This window comes from Nicotiana tabacum, chromosome 1 (genome assembly GCF_000715075.1).
Source record: "Nicotiana tabacum cultivar K326 chromosome 1, ASM71507v2, whole genome shotgun sequence".
Lineage (NCBI taxonomy): Eukaryota > Viridiplantae > Streptophyta > Magnoliopsida > Solanales > Solanaceae > Nicotiana > Nicotiana tabacum.
The window spans coordinates 205,314,491-205,334,816 of NC_134080.1; positions in this window are offsets into that span (position 1 = coordinate 205,314,491).

Sequence of the window (20,326 nt, forward strand, 5' to 3'; positions counted from 1 at the left end):
AGTATATGCACAGAAGTAATGTCTCAGCTTTTGAGCTACCCAAGTCAGAACACAACAGGTGCGTTCCAATAGAGAATACTGGGCCTCGTGCGGGGTGAACTTCTTACTGAGATAATAAATGGCTTGTTCCTTCCTCTTTGTTTCAGTGTGCTACCCTAGAACACAGCCGAAAGCTCTATCTAACAATGCAAGGTAGAGTAATAAGGGTCTACCTAGCTTGGGCGGGACTAAGACTGGTGGTGTTGATAGGTACTCCTTGATTCTGTCGAAGGCCTTTTGGCAGTCCTCGGTCCATTTGGTGGTGGAATCCTTCTTCAACATCTTAAAGATTGGCTCACAGATAACTGTAGAATGTGCTATGAATCCACTGATGTAGTTAAGCCTTCCCTAAGAAACACATCACATCCTTCTTGTTCTTTGGCGGTGGTAGCTCTTGAATGGCTTTGACTTTCGATGGATCTAGTTCTATTCCTCGGTGACTCACAATAAACCCAAGCAATTTCCCAGAAGGAACCCCAAATGCGCACTTTGCAGGGTTTAGTTTCAGGTTGTATCTCCGCAGTCTATTGAAGAACTTCCTCAGATCTTCTATGTGGTCAGTGGCCTTCTTGGATTTGATAATAACATCATCAACATATACCTCTATCTCCTTGTATATCATATCATGAAAATGGTAGTCATGGCCCTCATGTAGGTGGCCCCTGCATTCTTCAGGCCAAATGGCATCATCTTGTAATAGTACACTCCACACGGCGTAATGAAACCCGTTTTATCGGCATCTTCCTCGTCCATCCAGATCTGTTGATAACCAGTGAAGCAATCTACGAATGATTGTAGCTCATGCTTGGCGCAATTGTCAATCAGGATGTGTATATTTGGGAAAGGGAAGTTGTCTTTTGGACTGGCCCAGTTGAGATCCCAGTAGTCGACACAGACTCTAACCTTCCCATCCTTTTTTGGTACCGGCATGATGTTGGCTAACCATGTCGGGTATTCTACTACCCTGAGAACCTTAGCTTTAATATGCTTGGTGACTTCTTCCTTGATTTTCAAACTCATATCGGGCTTGAACTTTCTGAGCTTTTGCTTTACTGGTGGACACGTTGGATCGGTTGGCAGTTTGTGAGCCACAATAGACGTACTCAGACTATCATGTCGGCATACGACCATGCAAATATTTCCTCATACTCCTTTAGAAATTCTGTGTATTCTTTCTTCTCTGATGGCGACAGATGAATGTTGATTCGTGTTTCCTTGACGTTTTCTACATCTACCAGGTTGACAATTTTGGTCTCGTCTAGGTTGGACTTAGGTCTATTCTCAAAGTTCTCAACTTCTTTGACAATCTCGTCAGGTATGTCATCTTCCTCTGAATCAATATCCGTTTGTTGCGTTGTCTCATTGCATGTCCCAGTCATTGGTTCATCAAGACAAGTGATAGTAATGTTGTATTGGTAAAGTAAGGAGGAAAACAATAGCAATAAATATTAATTCATAAAAAAATCAGAAATGTTCTTGATAAATTGAATAACTGTTTTGAACATTGAAGATCTTATTGCGGGAATTGAAAATGTGAAAAGAAAATCATTTAGTAAACAAAACAGTGAATAATGCTTGCTTTAGCCTTGCTACCCCGAGGCTCGTCGGGCTTTGGCTATCCTGATGGTCCAATTCTTGAGATGTGCCCTTCTGCTCACAGCCTGTATGGAAGGGCCTTCCCCCCTCCTCCTCGAGAATAACACAACAATCCATATCACTATCCTCTAAAAACAGGTTCTTCACTATTGCAAGTGCTTCTTCTTCATCTGACCCATAAATAATGTCGGCATGTTGGAAGGTCTGCTCCAAATGCGGTATTGGCTGCTCTAGTGGGTAGTAAGACTGCGCCATGGCGGCGACCGGTTACTGAATTCTTCCCAGGTGTATTCATATCCAAAACTGAAGGTAGTGCCATGTTTCTTAGGTTTTATGGGCTTAGAGATTCCTTGGAGGTTCTTGTCGAGCCCTTTGCCAGGTTCGTACCCACTCCAACTCAGTATACTCTCAATTTTGCTATCCTACCATTTGTCTTTGTCGATAGCATTGACCCGTTCAATGTGGTGGTAAGTTTCTCCACCCAGCCTCCTTCTTCCCTCGATCGCCAGAATGGTCTAGCGACTGTATATAGGGTTGCTACCGTCGCCGTAAATGATCACTTCCTGGTGATTCCATTCGAACTTTACTTCCTGATGCAGCGTTGATGCTACGGCCCCAGCAGGAGGAATCCATGGTCGTGCCAGCAGCAAGTTGTAAGACGCTAGTACATCTATTACCTAGAAATCGACCTCAAACCAGGTTGGTCCCATCTGCAGGCATAGACTAATCTCACCAATGGTAGACCTCTGAGAACCATCGAAGGCTTTCACATTGATTGCTCTATCCTTTATCTCACGCATCCCTTTACCCAACTTTTTGAGTACCAGCAGACAAAAGTTAAGACTGGAACCTCTATTGATCAGGATTCTGGTGATGAAATAATCTTCACATTGCACGGTGATGTGCAGTACTTTGTTGTGCCCTAGCCCTTCAGGTGGCAGCTCGTCCTCATGAAAGGTGATCTTATGGCTTTCCAGCACTTGTCCTACCATATTAGCCATTTCCCCGCTAATGATGTTACTTGGTACGTACGCTTCATTCAGCACCTTTAACAAAGCATTTTTATGTGCCTCAGAATTTTACAACAAAGAGATAATGGATATTTGGGCTGGTGTCTTGTTTAACTGATCAATGACCGAATATTCCTTGGCTTGTATCTTCCTCCAAAGGTTGTTCAGAGCTGTCTCAATGAGGGGTGGCCGATTCGAGGCTTGCTTACTTGATTCAGCTAGATGTTCAGTGGTATAGACTCTACTAATTCTTGTCATACCCTGTGCTGCGACAGTTTCTTCAATCCTGACCTTGCCTTTCCTTCTCGCCTCGACTGTATAGTCCTAGGGTACAACATTTGTATAGAATGGCGGCATGGTTGACATTGCCAATGGAATCGGCGCGGCTATCCTCGCTTAAACTGGAACATGTGCCTTGGGTGGCAAGACTGCAACCTCAAATGGTGCGGGTGCATTTGCCGGAGACGCGAATTCAACCTCAATTGGTGCCGGTGTCTTTGCGGATGGCGCTGCTTCAAACTCAAGAGGTACAGACATATTCACCTCAGCATCCTCAAAAGGTTAGATCTAGACTATGATTGGATTGAGAGTAAGTGTTGGTTTCTTTGGGTCATCACCTTCTACGATCAACCCGATTGATCGCTTGGGATCCTAGTCATATTCTACTTCAATCATGCAGATACCTCCACCTTTATGGTCTGGCAGAGGGTTGTTGTGTACATTTGGAGCGGGCTCCTTTGCCACAATGATCTTGTTATTAATCAAAAATTGTTTCTTGTCTTTCAAGGAGCGGCACTCATCGATGGTATGCCCTTTCATGCCGGAGTGGTATGCACAAGACTTGTTTTGGGTTAACCCACTGAGAAGGATTCTGAGGGGTTACAGCAGGGATAGGGGTGACATAACCAGCAACTTTGAGCCTCTCATACAACTGGTCGATGGGTTCAGCGATGGCTGTATATTATTTTGGAGGTCTGCAATCAAAATTAGGTCGGGGTCTAGGGAAGTTTTGGAGTGCAGGGGTGATTGATAATGGGATGGTTGAGCATTATAAGTTTGGTGGACATGAGTGGGTTGGGAGAATCTGGGTGAAGCAGGTTGATAAGTAGGAGGTGGAGATGACTGATAGGTTGGTTGTGGAGCTTGGTATGAAGGTGAGGGTGCTTGGTAATTTAGGGTTGGCTGGTATGTGAGTGGAGGTGTTGGATAAGTTTGGTATTTGAGGGGAGAGACGGTCCTTTGTGCAACCATTATAGCCCCTACGTCCTTTTTCTTGGACATACCACCAGACTGTAAATCCTTATTCGTAGCTTGCAAGGCTTCGAAATTTGTAACCATGCCACTTTTAATACCTTCTTCGATTCTTTCACCTAACTTGATAATGTCGGAGAACTTGTGGTTCTCAATCATCATCAGTCGTTCATAGTACTACGGGTCCTAAACTCGGACAAAGAACTTGTTCATTTGCTCCTCTTCTAAGGCAGGTCTGACCTTAGCAGCTTCGGACCTCCAGCGAGTAGTATACTCGCAAAATGTCTCCGTAGACTTCTTCTTCAAATTCTGGATATAGAACACGTCTGGTGCGTTCTCTGTATTAAACCTGAATCTGTCCATAAAGTCAAATGCCATACCTACCTAGCTTGACCACTTTTTAGGATCTTGGCTGATGTACCAAGATAATGCATCTCCTTTCAGACTCCTTATGAACAGCTTCATACGGATCCTTTCATCCTTCCCTACTCCTACTAGCTTGTCGCAATATGTCCTTAGATGGACCCTTGGATCACTCGTGCCATCAAACATTTCGAACTTAGGAGGTTTGTATCCCTCAGGCAGTTCGACATCAAGTTGTATGCAAAAATCCTCATAGTTCAGCCCCTCGATTCCTTTGCTACCCTCAACGCCTTAAATCCGGCTGGTCAGTTTCTTAAGTTCTTCGGCCAAGTTCCTAATAAGCAGATCCTTTTTATTAGACTCAGGCGTTCCTAAGATAGGTTGGGTAGAGTGTGGCATGGTCTCCACGTAGATAGGAGTGCTATAATGGCCAGGTGTATGGGTGTGGAAATGGCCGTTTGAGGAGTTCTGAGGTTCTGGGATGAGTGTGGAGCGTTGTTTGGGGTATGGCAGGTGTTACATTAGTTCTTTAGTAGAGTAGGGTGATGGTGAGGCGCAGGATGATTCTGCTATTTTGGGATATTTTAAGGAGGTGTAGGGTTTTGAGCGTTGGGGAAGTTGATATCTGGGGTGCTGAGGGAAAATGACAGGTTTGCCAGATTCCGAATCTAATCGAGATCTTCCTGGAATTTCAACAGTTTCTGTTCAAGTTGTGACACATTCTCATTAGGAACCCGAATACCCTGGCCATCAGTAGCCTCTACTCGTTCAGCTGTGTTCTCCTTCCTAATGTTGCTTAAATCTTCTATTTTGCCTTGTTCTTGCTTTTAATGGGACTAAGAGGAGGACTGGGTAGAGGGCCCCTGGATCTTGTGAAATAGGATGACGATGGCAGAGTTCACGAACTAACCTTTGGGGAGGGGAATAATAAAAAAAATAAAAACAAAAGGTAATCAAGTCAGTGAGGATTATAAAAAGTATTGCAATATTTAAACACATAGTGTAGAAATGTAAAGCGTGTCCTAATTTGGGAACCTCTTTGTGCCCAAGGTAGGCCTAGCGACAAATAGATTTGGAGAACTTCTAATGCCAATAAATGCTTCATTTCATAATATAAAAATAGGCAAATCCCAAAATGATACTAAGATAATAATAAGTCATTACTGGCACTTGACCTTATTATATTTGGAAAGCGAGTAAACCTAATCTATTTGGCCTCAGAAGGACCTTCCTCAGGTTGAATGCTCTTGTTGATTAAATCCTCCAGTTCGCGTAGGTTTACCAGTAAAAATGCCTTTGCTAGGTGTTCTCCCTCGTTTCCCTCAACGTTCTGGCAGTCGGTGATTCTCTTCATCACTTTTCCTTCCAATTCTAGCAGACTGTATTTTAGATATTTCAACTTTTCACTAGCTTTGGCGGCCCTCTATTTCCACTCATTGATTTGGTCATTTAATGGAAGACTCCTCCACCACTCTAGTAAGAGTGAGGGCATTCTAATCATACCGAAACTAGGGACCTCTCGCCTCATTTTCTGCAAAACAAAAGGGTTAGACCCTACCCTCACCGGACTCGGCTATTTATACATTTATGTTCAGCACATCGACATTTAGTTCTCCAAATAAATGCACAGAACGTGATGATGTCCGTTTGGGTTTAGGGAAACCTAGTGGACTTTTGGACAAGACTATCTTAAAGGATCACTACGTAGACAACATAACTTACCCGGCTAGGTTTGACCATAATGCATGCGCAATTTAAATAGAGTAAGGTTTCTACGGGGTTTTAGACTGGTACCCTTGAGCGGACAACTCAAGGGGGAAGGCACAGAACTGTCGACTGCACCGCTGATCGACTAGTTTTACCGCAAATAAGCCTTTCTAAATTTAGGGGTAATGATATAGGAAGGGCGCAACCACTCATCAAGAGTTGCTATAGTATTTGTTTGGCACGAGTGGAGTATGATGTTGAGCATGATTATGCAATAATTAAAAGCATGTTGACATGTATTTGCACGTTAAGAAAGCGATAAATACAACAGTTTCATAAATTAAAGCAGCAGTTATAGAGGGAGGAAACAAGAAAGATATGTCAGTATTGCTTTTGAAGAAGAAATTAAATGCTTAAAAATTAAACAAGTAATTGCACATAGGGAGGGGTACAAATTCACAAAAATCTGTATGAAATGGTAAAAGCCTAAATATCCCCAGTAGAGTCACCATGCTATCGCGCCCCCTTTTTCCTTCGCGGAATCAGGTTCATGACATTTTGGTTGGGACAACTCTTTCCTTTTGGGAAAGGGGGTTGCATTTTTGAAGAGTCGCCACCTAACAATTTAAGGTGCGTTAGGGAACCTATAGGGTTCATCCATAACTACGTTTGGTAACTTGAGATAGGGTAAGGGCTTGGAATTATCCTAAGTGAAGGTGTTAGGCACCCCTCAGGATCCTCTAGTATGGTTCCCGGCCAAACAGTTTTTGTGAATTTGTACAATTAGCAAATAAACAAGTAGGGATCAAATAATAGGGGATTTAAATACACAGGTGTTTGAAAAACAATTAGTGAAAAGTGAAATTTTGAAAAGAATTATAATCTAAGCATGCTTATGAATGTAAAGAGGGGTGTCCTAGGTTTGTTTATAATATGGATCACATCAATGCAATACCCGGTATGACACTTCTTAAAGAGGGGATACACGTGATATTAATGCACCGGTCATCATATCCATATCTACCTTTTCCGTCCCATGAAGGTAACTAAAGCGAGGGTTGGTCTCGACCCCTATTGCATGTTGTTACTTGTCCCTTCCTATCAGTCCCAGAGGAATTTAGGACTCCTATCCTATAAAAGGAGGTTCTAGGCAGACCCTTAAGTTTAAAGTAAAAATACTAAGGCGACATATAATTAACAAATAGAACTTCAATTAAAGGAAGCATGGAAGACAAACGAAAGGCTCAAATATACCTCCACATATAGTGCACATAAACAGCATGACTCATACACAAGCAAAGTTTGAATTCAGATCATATGCATGGTATCTATTGGTAATAACAGAACCAGATTTATTATATGACTCAGAAAAGAAGTCTGAATCAGGTTTGCCAACTAATTTTAACAGGCTAATAGTTAAATAAAGACAGCTCTAGTTTTATTAAAGTTGATTGTCTAAGGCTTGCCTAGGCATAAAATAACATGCAGCAGTTACCAGAGTTATTAGAAACAGTTTTGAAAATTATTTTACCATAAGAACATGTTGTTCTAGTTGATACGAATGGAGAGATTATTACCAGTTTATTTTAAATAGGATAATAACATGTGAAGCTATTTTTACCTCTTTTATAATCAGTAGTTTACACTAAGTGTGAATGCAAGTACGAATAAGATCCTAAAATATGGTATCTAAGATGCATATATAAAGCTCATGATGGTTTATATGCAGAATTCCTAAAGCATGGTTTCTAAATGCACGACAAGAGTGCAGAATTTTCCTAAAGGAGGATTTCTAAAGGAAGAAAAAGGTTACAACTTTATAGAGCATGATGTCAAGTGTGAAAGAGTAGCAATTTTTGTTTTAATGACCCTTTATCCTAAAGCAGGATTTCTGATTGATAAGAATGTCAAAAATGAGATGCTGAAACAGTATACATGAGACCTAAGAGCATGGTTTCTACTGCACATATAGGAAATATAGAACTAAAGCATGGCTTCTACCTCAAGGACCTCAAGGGATCACAGGCAGTGCTCACACCCAGATTTCATAGCCAAGATAGAGTAAGTGTAGTGTGGAAAAGGCCAACTTTTATGTGTCTAAGTTCAAAGGGAGCTCAAGGGTCCCAAGGCAAGGCTCACACAAAAGGGACAGAACCTAGTAGTCTAAGTGTATATGTGGGAGTGCTTGTCATGGTTTGAAAAAAAAGGGTTGAATTGGAAAAATAGTTTTGAAACAGCATGTTTGAAATAAGTTTGCAAAAACAACAGAACGGTTTTGAGAAGGAGAAGGGAATAGAAGCAATAATAACTTGGAACAAGCCAGCACACATAGAACAAACTCAGAGTGTAGTATCATTTCAACATTCACAAGCAGGGAAGTAAGGGGTTGGGGACATAGAGGGCCCAAATCAGAAACACATAAACATGGATAAGAAGAGAAGCATATATATCCGCGAGCACAAAGGACAGGTAGCAACTGATTGGCCTACAAACTACTACTTCAAAGAGTTAACAAGGGAATCATGCTTGAAATTAGAATAGTAATAAGATATAGGGACAGGGTATGAGAGTAGTCATGCAGGGGTCTATTACACATAATTAGTCATGACTTAGTATTAACCAAGTACATTATGAGACATACTAGTTGAGGGACATAAACAGGAACTCAAGTAGACATGTTGATTACATTTGAACAAGAGAGGGCAGAACTTAAGCATGCTGAATAAAGCAGTAAACATGAAGTGCAATTAAATAACATGAGCCAGTAAGTCAGTGCAGAAAGAGACAAGGATTGACAAACAATGGAGAATATAGATTTGAGTTTCAGAATTGAACTAGGAAAATACTAGTTAAGGAAGCAAAGTGCAGAAAAAGTAAAGCAGTTCCACAGTCTAGCCTTGGCTTTCAGCCGGATATACAAGCAGTAGCACAAGTAGTAGAGAAAGGAGAGAGAGTTTGAGTGTGCGTGTATGTGTGTGTGTATTCTGAACTATGTTCGTGTGTTAAGACTGTAGAAGAGAGTCATTTATATAGTAGTTTGAAAACTGGTTAAAATAAGGCAAGAATCAATTCTTCAGTAATTATAGAACTCAGCATAGAAAATTGGTTCGAATCTCCCTTTGATTAAGGGAGTCAGTGTGAATGATAAAGCGCAGGTAACAAATAAGGAAAGAAATCATACACGGCTGGAGTATAACAAATAAGAAAAGATTTCAAAAATAGTACCAGTATAGAACAGGTAATTAAGGCTAGGTTCAGAAAGTTTTCAAACTAAGGAGACAATTAGTAGTAATGCAGACAAGGCAAGGAGAATTAATTAAAGTAAGCAACTAATCAAATTAAGTGGAAAGGTAGGGGTCAAGATTCAGTAGCATAGAGTAGGACCAAATTCATGAAGCCCTGATTAAGGACACAACTTAGCAGAAAAAATAAGTATCATAGCAAAATAGGGTAAGGAAATCAGTCAGCCTAACAGACGGGGCAAAGCTTTTAGGGTTTTTGAAAGAAAATTTTCAATCACCATTGATTAAGAAAACCAGACTTGATCAAAGGGAGTCATGACTCTATACTTTCATCATATAAATAGAGGAGGTCCACAGATGTAGCAAGAAAAGCATATTTGAAGCATAGTCACACAAAGAAGCAAAAGATGAACAAACAAAGTGAGCATAGTCATACAAAAGCGACATAAGTAGGCTAGGGATTCAGGAAAACATATTTGAAGCAGAGTAATCACAGGACTCACGTAAGCAGGCTAATCCAGAGACATGAAGTAAAGAAAGCATGTTAATACTCAGAGAAGCAAAGTAAGGAAAATTATAGAAACAAAGTAAAAAAAATCTTTAAAAAAGGGCTTTTAACATAGTCAAGTTAAAAGCAGTAAGCGTACAAAATTGGTCAAAACAAACAAGGAAAATGGTTTAATCATAACAAAATCAGTTAGAACATGCGTAAAAGAACTCCGAGAAATCCTAGTTTTAGAAAAGAATGACTAAAATCGAAATAGTTAGTTAAAATAGGAGATTTTTCGAGGAAAATGCTTAATAATACTTGAATCATCTCAGATCTATAAAGATCTGAGAAGAATCTAGTAGTAGCAAACTAGGGTTTCGAAAGATAGAAAAGATGAGGAAAAATCGATTAAAAACTCATGGATATACCTAGATCTAAGACATGTCTAAAGAAAAGTGAAAATTCTCAAGAGTTAGCGTTTCATAAAACCTAGAGAAGATGAGAAAACCTTAGAACGTTACCGGTTTTAGCCGGAAAAATCATGGATCTTACTCGAACAGCCATGGATGGCTGGAAAATGGCATGAAAGACCATGGATAGGCTCTCGGAGAGTTTTGAACAAGATCTGGTCTAGATCTCTTCGAGATCCTTCCATGAAATCACAAAAATGAACCAAGAGACGTAGGAGACAAGTATACGTCTCAAACAGCCATGGGAATCCATGGATCGAGTGAGGATCGAAGTGATTAGGGCTGGTTTTAGGTGGCGGCGACTAGGATTAGGTTTAGGTCTTAGAGAGAATTGGAGGAAAGGGGTTTCAGGGTGGCTGTTTGGTGAAAATGAGAGGGTTTGAGGATCTAAAAAATAATTTTAAAATGCTAAAATGATTTATAATATATAATTAGAAATTTAAAAATACAGGATCCAATTTTATGCATATAAAACATAATTAAATCTTAAAAGGGTAATATTGTAATTATGTGCAATTTAGCTTTAAAAATACTAAATATAATTATAAAAATTACTTTAGCCATATTTTGGCATAAATATTGAAATCCAATAGATTAATTATCAAAAATAATAATTTTGGAAATAGTTATCTGGGATTTTATGGATAAAAAGGGAGAATATAAATCAATTTAAAACCTTAAAATTATGGAAAAAATAATAAAAACCTTGGACATGCTTATATATGCATATATATGCTATTTTGAAGTTATTTTGCGTATTGAAAATATATAGGGAAAATTTGGGTATCAACAGAAGGAACTAAATTTGAGGTAGAGGAGGTGGTTGGAGCTGTTGAAAGACTATGATATCACCATCTTATATCATCCGGGAAAGGCCAATGTGGTGGCCGATGCTTTGAGTATAAAATCAGCAGTATAGGCAATCTTGCGTATATTCCGGTCGGTGAGAGACCGCTTGCTTTGGATGTTCAGGCTTTGGCCAATCAGTTCGTGAGATTGGATGTTTCTGAGCTCAACCGTGTGTTAGCTTGCACAGTCGCTCGTTCTTAATTATTTGAGCGTATCCGAGATTAGCAGTATGATGATCCTTATTTTCTTATCCTTAGAGACACAGTGCGGCACGGAGGTACCAAGCAGGTTACAGTTGGAGATGATGGAGTTTTGAGGATGCAGGGTCGTATTTGTGTGCCTAATATGGATGGGCTTCGTGAGTTGATTCTAGAGGAGGCCCATAGTTTCTGGTACTCCATTAATCCGGGCACCGCTAAGATGTATCAAGACTTGCGGCAACATTATTGGCGGAGGAGGATGAAGAAGGATATTGTTGCATATGTGGCTCGGTGTTTGAATTGTCAGCAGGTAAAGTACGAGCATGAGAGACCTGGTGGTTTGTCCTAGAAGATTGAGATTTTTGAGTGGAAGTGGGAGCGTATCACTATGTTGTTGGACTCCCACGGACTCAGAAGAAGTTTGATGCAGTGTGGGTTATTATTGATAGGCTGATCAAGTCAGCACATTTCATTCCTGTGGCAGTTTCCTATTCTTCTGAGAGGTTAGCCGAGATCTATATCCGGGAGATTGTTCGTCTTCATGGTGTACCCGTGTCTATCATTTCGGACCGAGGTACACAGTTTACCTCACATTTCTAGAGAGCAGTTTAGCGTGAGTTGGGCACACAGGTCGAGTTGAGCACAACATTTCATCCTCAGATGGAGGGGCAGTTCGAGCGTGCTATTCAAATTTTGGAGGATATGCTTTGAGCTTGTGTCATTGACTTTGGAGGCTCGTGGGATTAGTTCTTGCCTTTAGCAGAGTTTGCCTACAAAAACAGCTACCAGTCGGGCATCCAGATGGCTCCTTATGAGGCTTTATATGGTAGGCGGTGTCGGTCGCCAATTGAATGGTTTGAGCCGGGAGAGGCTCGGTTGTTGGGTACAGGTATAGTACAAGATGACTTGGACAAGGTCAAGATCATTCAGTATATGATTCGTACAGCTCAGTCCAGGCAAAAGAGTTATGCCCACCGTAAGGTTCGTGATGTGGCATTCATGGTCAGCGAGTGGGTGTTTCTTTGGGTATCGCCTATGAGGGGCGTGATGAGATTTGGGGGGGAAAGCTTAGCCCTAAATTCATTGGCCCGTTTGAGATTCTTGATCGAGTGGGAGAGGTGTCTTACAGACTTGCGTTGTCGTCAAGTTTGTCATCCGTGCATCCAGTGTTTCATGTGTCCATGCTTCGGAAGTATCACAGCGATTCATCCCACGTGTTAGACTTCAGCACTATCCAGTTGGACAAGGACTTGTCCTATGAGGAGGAGCCGGTAGCTATTCTAGATCGGCAGGTTCATCAGTTGAGATCGAAGAGTATCCCTTCTGTTCATGTTTAGTTGAGAGGTCAGCCTGCCGAGGCAGCTACCTGGGAGTCCGAGTCCGATATGCGGAGCCTATATCCCCATCTTTTCTCCGACTCAGGTACTTTTCTTATTTCCGTTCGAGGACGAACGGTTGTTTTAAAGGTGGAGAATTTTGGGTCATCACTCAGTTTGAAAGTAAATTCTGTGTTCTGAGGCCTTGCAAACCTCTTTTTGTCTCACCTTGATTTGTGTGCGCAATCCGAGCACGTTTCCAGAAAGCTTTTATGTGAAAACTAAGTAAATTAAGGAAATTGGCTTTTAAAATTGAATAAGTTGACTTTGGTCAACATTCTTGGTAAACGGACCCGGACCCGTGATCCGACGGTCTCGTAGGGTCCATAGTAAAATTTGAGACTTGGGCATATGCTCGGAATCTAATTCCAAGGTCCCAAGCCCGGGAAATAAATTTTTGAAAGAAATTGTTTAACTGAAATTATAAGAGTTTTTGGAAAAGAAAAGATGTTTGAAATTGATGGCATCGGGCCCGTATCTTGGTTCCGGAGCCCGGTATAAGTTTGAAATAATAATTAAGTTTAATCTGTGAAGTTTGGTAAGAATCGGAGTTCGTTTGGTATAAATCGGACCTTTATATGAGAAAATAGTAATTTCAATGTTCTTGAGTGATTTCATAGATTTGAGGTTTAATTCATAGTTGTTCATGTTATTTTGATGATTTGATTGCACGAGCGAGTACGTATGATGTTTTCGGACTTGCGTGCATGTTTGGTTTGGAGCCCCAAGGGCTCGGGTGAGTTTTGGATAGGCCACAGAGTGAAACTTAGGGAAACTGCTGGTGTGTTGCAGGTCTGTAGGCTTCACATTTACGAAGCCTTGCTTGCAATTGTGAGCTCGCATTTGCAACTAACCATCGCATTTGCGATGACTGGACAGGGGGTGACCTTCGCATTTGCGAAGCTCTAGTCGCAAAAGCGACTCCAATAGTGTTCGCATTTGCCAATGGTCGTTCGCATTTGTGAAGTTAACAGGGCAGGCCTTCCTTCACAATTGCGAAGCCTTGGCCGCAATTGCGAGTTCACATTTGCAAACATATCATCGCAAATGCGATATCTGCTCCTGTTTAAATCATAACTTAGTCGAAACTTCTTCATTTTTCAAACTCCTTCAAACCTTAAGCTCTCTTGGCGATTTTCCAAAGAAATGTTCTTCTCCAAATCGATTGTAAGTCATTTCTAACTCATTTTCTTTAATCTATAACATCTTTTCACATGATTTCAATTAAAAATCAAGGGTTTTCATGGGGAAAATTGAGTGTTTTAGGTAGAACTTAGGATTTTCAAATTTTGAGGATTTGGACCTCGCTTTGAGGTTCGATTTCAAAACAAATTATATATTTGAGTTCGTGGGTGAATGGGTAATCGGGTTTTGGTTCGAACCTCGGGTTTTGACCATGTGGGCCCGAGATCGATTTTTGACTTTTTGGGAAAATATTTAGAAAACTTATTTTCATGCATTAGAATTGATTCATTTAGCATTTATTGATATCGTTAAGTAAATTGTGACTAGATACAAGCGAATTGGTGGTGGAAACAAGAGGTAAAGCGGTAGTTGAGGCTTGAATTGTGTTTGTGGCATTGAGGTACGCGTTTGGTCTAACCTTAGCTTGAGGGATTAGGAGTTGTGTCTTATTTGCTATGTGTTAATTGTTGAGTACGACGTATATGTGTGGTGACGAGTATCTATATGTCGGTGTCAAACATGCACGTGAGTCTTATACTATGACTAATGTGACTCTGTTTCGTATTGTTCATGCTTTATATGATAATTTCTATTGTTGAACAAGGTTTGTGGAAGTATTATTGGTAATTGAACATTATAGAGCGTTGGTTCAAGTTGAGAATTGAGTTGTGAAGTAATTGTGGAAAAGAGAAGAGGTTTATGATATTGTCTCCCTTACCGGGATGTTATTGCTTTTGATATTATCTCCCTTATCGGGATGTTATTACTCATGATATTATTTCCTTTGTCAGGATATTGTTGTTATGCCATTGTTCCCTTGCCGGGATTTTATTGTGATATTATTGATTGCCTTGACCAAATTGCTTTGTGATTGATGCTTGGGTAAGGAAGAGTGTAAAGCACGAAGGGTGATGCTGTGCATGATTTTGAGAGTGTTGATGCACGAAGGGTGATACCGTGCCAATATTGTGAGGTAAAAGCATGCAGGGTGATGTCGTGTCGTACGATGTAAAATGTCATGCCATGATATGAGTGATAATGCACAAAGGATAATTCCATGCCATGATTATGCGAGGTAAAACCATAAAGGGTGATGTCGTGCCGATTCTATTGATTTTATGGTGAGGATGAGAGTAAAAGCACGAAGGGTGATACTGTGCACGTGTTATTGAGTTTTTAATTCTTGCTGATAATTGAATTATGGCTTTCTTTACATTTCTTCTATTGGTATCTATTGTTACCTGATATTCCCCGCAGCATGTTTCCCCCTCCTATCTTTAACTATGAATGTCGCCTTTATTTTTCCGTTGTGTATGATTTAACTGCACAGCTTTATTTGGTAGTCTTGTCCTAGCCTAGTCACTACTTCGCCGAGGTTAGGCTAGGCACTTACCAACATATGGGGTCGGTTGTGATGATACTACACTTTGCATTGTATGCAGATCCAGGTACTGCAGCTTTTGGACCACAGTGAGGTTGCTGCCTTCAGTCTATCAAGCACCCCGAGGTAGTCCTGCAGGCGTCCGCAGGCCCTGGCGTCTCCTTCTATCTTTCCATTCTGTTTCTTTTATGTATTTCAGATACAACTTTGTATTTATCTTTCAGACCACTATTTGTAGTATTCGTAGATAGTCCGTGACATTGTGGCACCAAATTCTGGGTAGAGTTGTATATTGGATTCTGCACTAGTGTATGGTTAAACTATTAGTTTTCGTCTTCCGCATTTCTGTTTATTATAATATTTTCGTTGTTGATCACCTGTTATATTGAACTGTTAAAAAAGTTAATGAATTTATAACACTCGGCTAGCCTAGCTTTCATGAGTAGGAGCTATCACGACTCCCGAGGGTGGGAAATCCGGGTCGTGACACTCCAAGAAATCCCTCTTCAATTTGCTCCCTCAAGCTCAAACCCGTATGAGAAAAATGATGAAATAACCAAAAATTTGCGAAGGAAACCTTATATACTTTCTAGCCCAGAGTTTTCGCACCTGCGGCCCATTATACGCACCTGCGGAGCCACTTCTGCGGCCAGACGACCGCTTCTGCAGTTTCTACTTAAACCCTCAAAACCGCACCTGCGCATAAACTACCACACCTGCAGTCTCACAGGTGCGACCCAACTTCCGCACCTGTGACTAATAGTCTGCTTCTGCGGTCCCCAAGTCGCAGGTGCGGTTATGACAGGAACTTCAGTAGCTTCAGCTGCATATTTCCAACTCCAAACTTCCTGTCAACCACCCAAAATCATCCCGAGGCCCCTGGGACCTCAACCAAAAGAACGAACAATCCATATACTACTATCCAATCTTATACCACACTTCGAATCACCTAAAACAACATCGGATTCAACCCTAAGGTTTCAAAAACTTCCGAAATCCGCTTTTGATCAAAAGGTCTATCAAACCTTGTCTGAATGACCTGAAATTTTGCGCACACGTCACAAATGACACAACGGACCTAATACAACTTCCGGAATTCCATTCCGGCCCCTATATCAAAATCTCCGCTATCAACCGGAAAACGCCAAAAATCCATTTTCTCCAATTCAAGCCTAAATCTATTCCGGACCTCCAAAACACATTCTGATCATGCTGCTAAGTCCCAAATCACCTCTCGAAGCTATCCGAATCATAAAAAACAAATTCCTAGATCGTTTTCTCACAAGTCAACTTCCGGTTAACTTTTCCAACTAAAAGACCAACTTAAAAGACTAAGTGTCTTAAACCTCACCAAAACCATTCCGAACTCGAACCAACCAACTAGATACCATATAATACGACTGAAAAAGACATAAAGAAGCATAAATAAGGAAAACATAGCGGTAACTCATGAAATGACCGGCTGGGTCATTACATCATCCCCCTCTTAAACAAACGTTCGTCCTAGAATGAGTCAATAAACATACCTGAAGCCTCAAATAGGTGAGGATATCTTCTTCGCATCTCCCGCTTGGTCTCCCAGGTAGCCTCCTCCATGGGCCGACCTCTCCACTGCACTTTCACTGAAGCTATATCCTTCGGTCTCAACTTTTGAACCTAACGCTCCAAAATAGTTGTTGGCTCCACATCATAGGTCAAATCACCCTCTAACTGAACCGTGCTGAAATCCAGAACTTGAGACGGATCTCCAATATACTTCCGGAGCATAGAAACATGAAATACCGGATGCACACTCGACAAACTAGGCGGAAAAGCAAGCTCATAAGCCACCTCCCCAATCTTCCGAAGCACCTCAAAAGTCCTAATAAACCGAGGACTCAACTTCCCCTTCTTTCCAAATCTCATAACTCCCTTCATGGGCGAAACCTTCAGTAGCACCTTCTCCCCAACCATATAAGATATATCACAAACCTTCCTAAATCACCTTTACCTTGTCCAAAGCATCCTGCACCAAGTTTGTACCCAAAAGTCTAGCCTCGCTGGGCTCAAACCAACTAACTGGAGATCTACCCCGCCTCCCATATAAAGCCTCATATGGAGCTATCTGAATACTCGACTGATAACTGTTGTTATATGCAACTCCGCGAGCGGTAGAAACTGATCCCATGAACCACCAAATCAATCACACAAGCGCACAACATATCCTACAATATTTGAATAGTGCACTCGGACTGCCCATCCGTCTAAGTGTGAAAAGTTGTGCTCAACTCAACCTGAGTACCCAACTCTCGTTGCACGGCCCTCCAAAACTGTGAAGTAAACTAAGTACCTCTATCTGAAATGATGGAAACTGGGACACCATGCAAACAAACAATCTCCCGGATATAGATCTCTGCCAACCGCTCTGAAGAATAGGTAGTACACACAGGAATGAAGTGCGCGGACTTAGTCAGTCGATCCACAATCACCCAAATAGCATCGAATCTCATCAAAGTTCGTGGGAGCCCAACTACAAAGTCCATGGTGATCTCTCCCACTTCCACTCTGGAATAACCATCTGCTAGAGTAAGCCATCAGGCCTCTGATGCTCATATTTCACCTGCTGACAATTAAGACACCAAGCTACAATCCTACAATATCCTTCTTCATCCTCCACGACCAATAATGTTGTCTCAAATCTTGATACATTTTCGCGGCACCTGGATGAATGGAATACCGCGAGCTATGGGCCTCCTCTAAGATTAACTCCCGAAGCCCGTCCACATTGGGCACACAAATCCGGGCTTGCATCCTCAACACTCCATCATTATCAATAGTCATATCTCTGGCATCGTCGTACTTAACTCTGTCTTTAAGGACAAGCAAATGAGGATCATCATACTGGCGCTCTCTGATGCGATCAAATAAAGAAGATCGAGAAATCACGCAAGCCAATACCCGACTGGGCTCCGAAATATCCAACCTCACAAACCGATTAGCCAAGGCCTAAACATCAACTACAAGAGGTCTCTCCCCAACAGGAATATATGCCAAATTGTCCATACTCACTACCTTCCTACTTAAAGCATCGGCCACTACATTGGCCTTCCCTGGATGGTACAATATAGTAATATCATAATCCTTTAGCAACTCCAACCATCTCCGCTGCCTCAAATTGAGATCCTTCTGTTTGAACAAGTGCTGGAGGCTACGACGATCAGTAAATACCTCACAAGACACACCATACAAATAATGCCTCAAAATCTTCAATGCGTAAACAATGGCAGTCAACTCTAGATCATGAACGGGGTAGTTCTTCTCATAGGGATTCAACTGATGAGAAGCATAAGCAATAACTCTACCCTCCTGCATCAACACACACCCAATGCCCACTCTCGAAGCATCACAATACACTGTATATGAACCTGAAGTTGATGGCAAAACCAATACTGGAGTCGTGGTCAAGGTAGTCTTGAGCTTCTAAAACCTCTCCTCACACTCATCCGACCACCTGAATAAAGCACCCTTCCGAGTCAATTTGGTCAAGGGTGATGCAATAGATGAAAATCCTTGAATGAAATGACGGTAATAACCCGCCAAACACAGAAAACTACGAATCTCTATGGCTGAGGACGGTCTGGTCCAACTCTGAACCACCTCTATCTTCTTCTGATCAACCTGAATACCCTCACTAGACACCACGTGCCCCAAGAAAGCCACTGAACTAAGCCAAAACTCATATTTGGAGAACTTTGCATAAAGCTTCTCCTCCCTCAGTCTTTGGAACACAACTCTCAAATGCTCTGCATGCTCATCCTGACTATGCAAGTATACCAGAATATCATCAATGAAAACAATAACGACCGAGTTGAGATAAGGCCGAAACATGTTGTTCATCAAATGCATGAACATTGCTGGGGCATTGGTCAGCCCAAACGACATCAAAAGGAACTCATAATGACCATATCGGGTCCTGAACGTTGTCTTAAGAATATTTGAGTCCCTGATCTTCAACTGGTGATACCCTGAACAGAGATCAATCTTGGAGAACACTCTCACTCCCTAAAGTTGGTCGAATAAATCATCAATGCGAGGCAAAGTATACTTGTTCTTGATTGTAACCTTGTTCAACTACATGTAATCAATGCACATCCTCATCGTGCCATCCTTTTTCTTTACAAATAGAACAGGCGCACCCCACGGCGACATACTAGGCCGAATAAACCCCTTTATCAATGAGTTCCTGAAGCTTCTGCTTCAACTCTTTCAACTTCGATGATGCTATACGATATGGTGGAATAGAAATGGGCTAAGTGCCCGGCACCAAATCAATACCAAAATCAATATCCCTATTCGGTGGCATGCCCGGCAGGTCTGTAGGAAAAACATCAGGAAAATCCCTCATAACAGGAACAGAATCAATACTAGGAGTCTATGCACTGACATCCCTCACAAAGGCTATCTATGAAAGACAACCTTTCCCAACCATCCACTGGGAATCACAATAGGCACAGCCGGTTCCTTAGCTGATGCTGCTGTAGCATCCGCAACTGGGACCTGATCCTGAACTGAGGCGCTGGTGGATCTACAGGTACTGCCCTAGCTGCTGTGCGGGCTACACCCCTACCCCTACCACGACCTCGACCGCGAACTCGGCTTCTAGTGGCCACAACTAGTGGTATTGGTGGTCGTCCGTCCTGACCGATAGCACGTGTCCTCACTATCTGTGAGAGAATAGAATAACAGAAGTTTAGTACTAGAATCAACAGATTCACACGACAGAAATTTCAAGAATGTGAAGTTTTTCCTAAAGGTTCTGCAGCCTACCGAGATAAGTACAGACGTCTTTGTACCGATCCGCGAGACACTACTAAATTGGCTCATGACCCGTGAGACCTATGTAACCTAGGCTCTAATACCAACTTGTCATGACTCCAAATACCCCGATCATGATGGCGTCTATCACAGTACTAAGCAAGCCAACCTAACATTTAACCACAGTGAATTCTTTCTGTAAAATCATCTTCTAAAACCGATTAAGTCTCAAATTCTCATATGAAATATATAAATCAATGGAAATGCGAAAATCAGTAAAACATATACCAACACAGCCTAATAATTCGATGTCACTAGTCATGAGCCTCTAAAGAATACAACCAAGACAACTGCCTGAATAATACAAAATAAG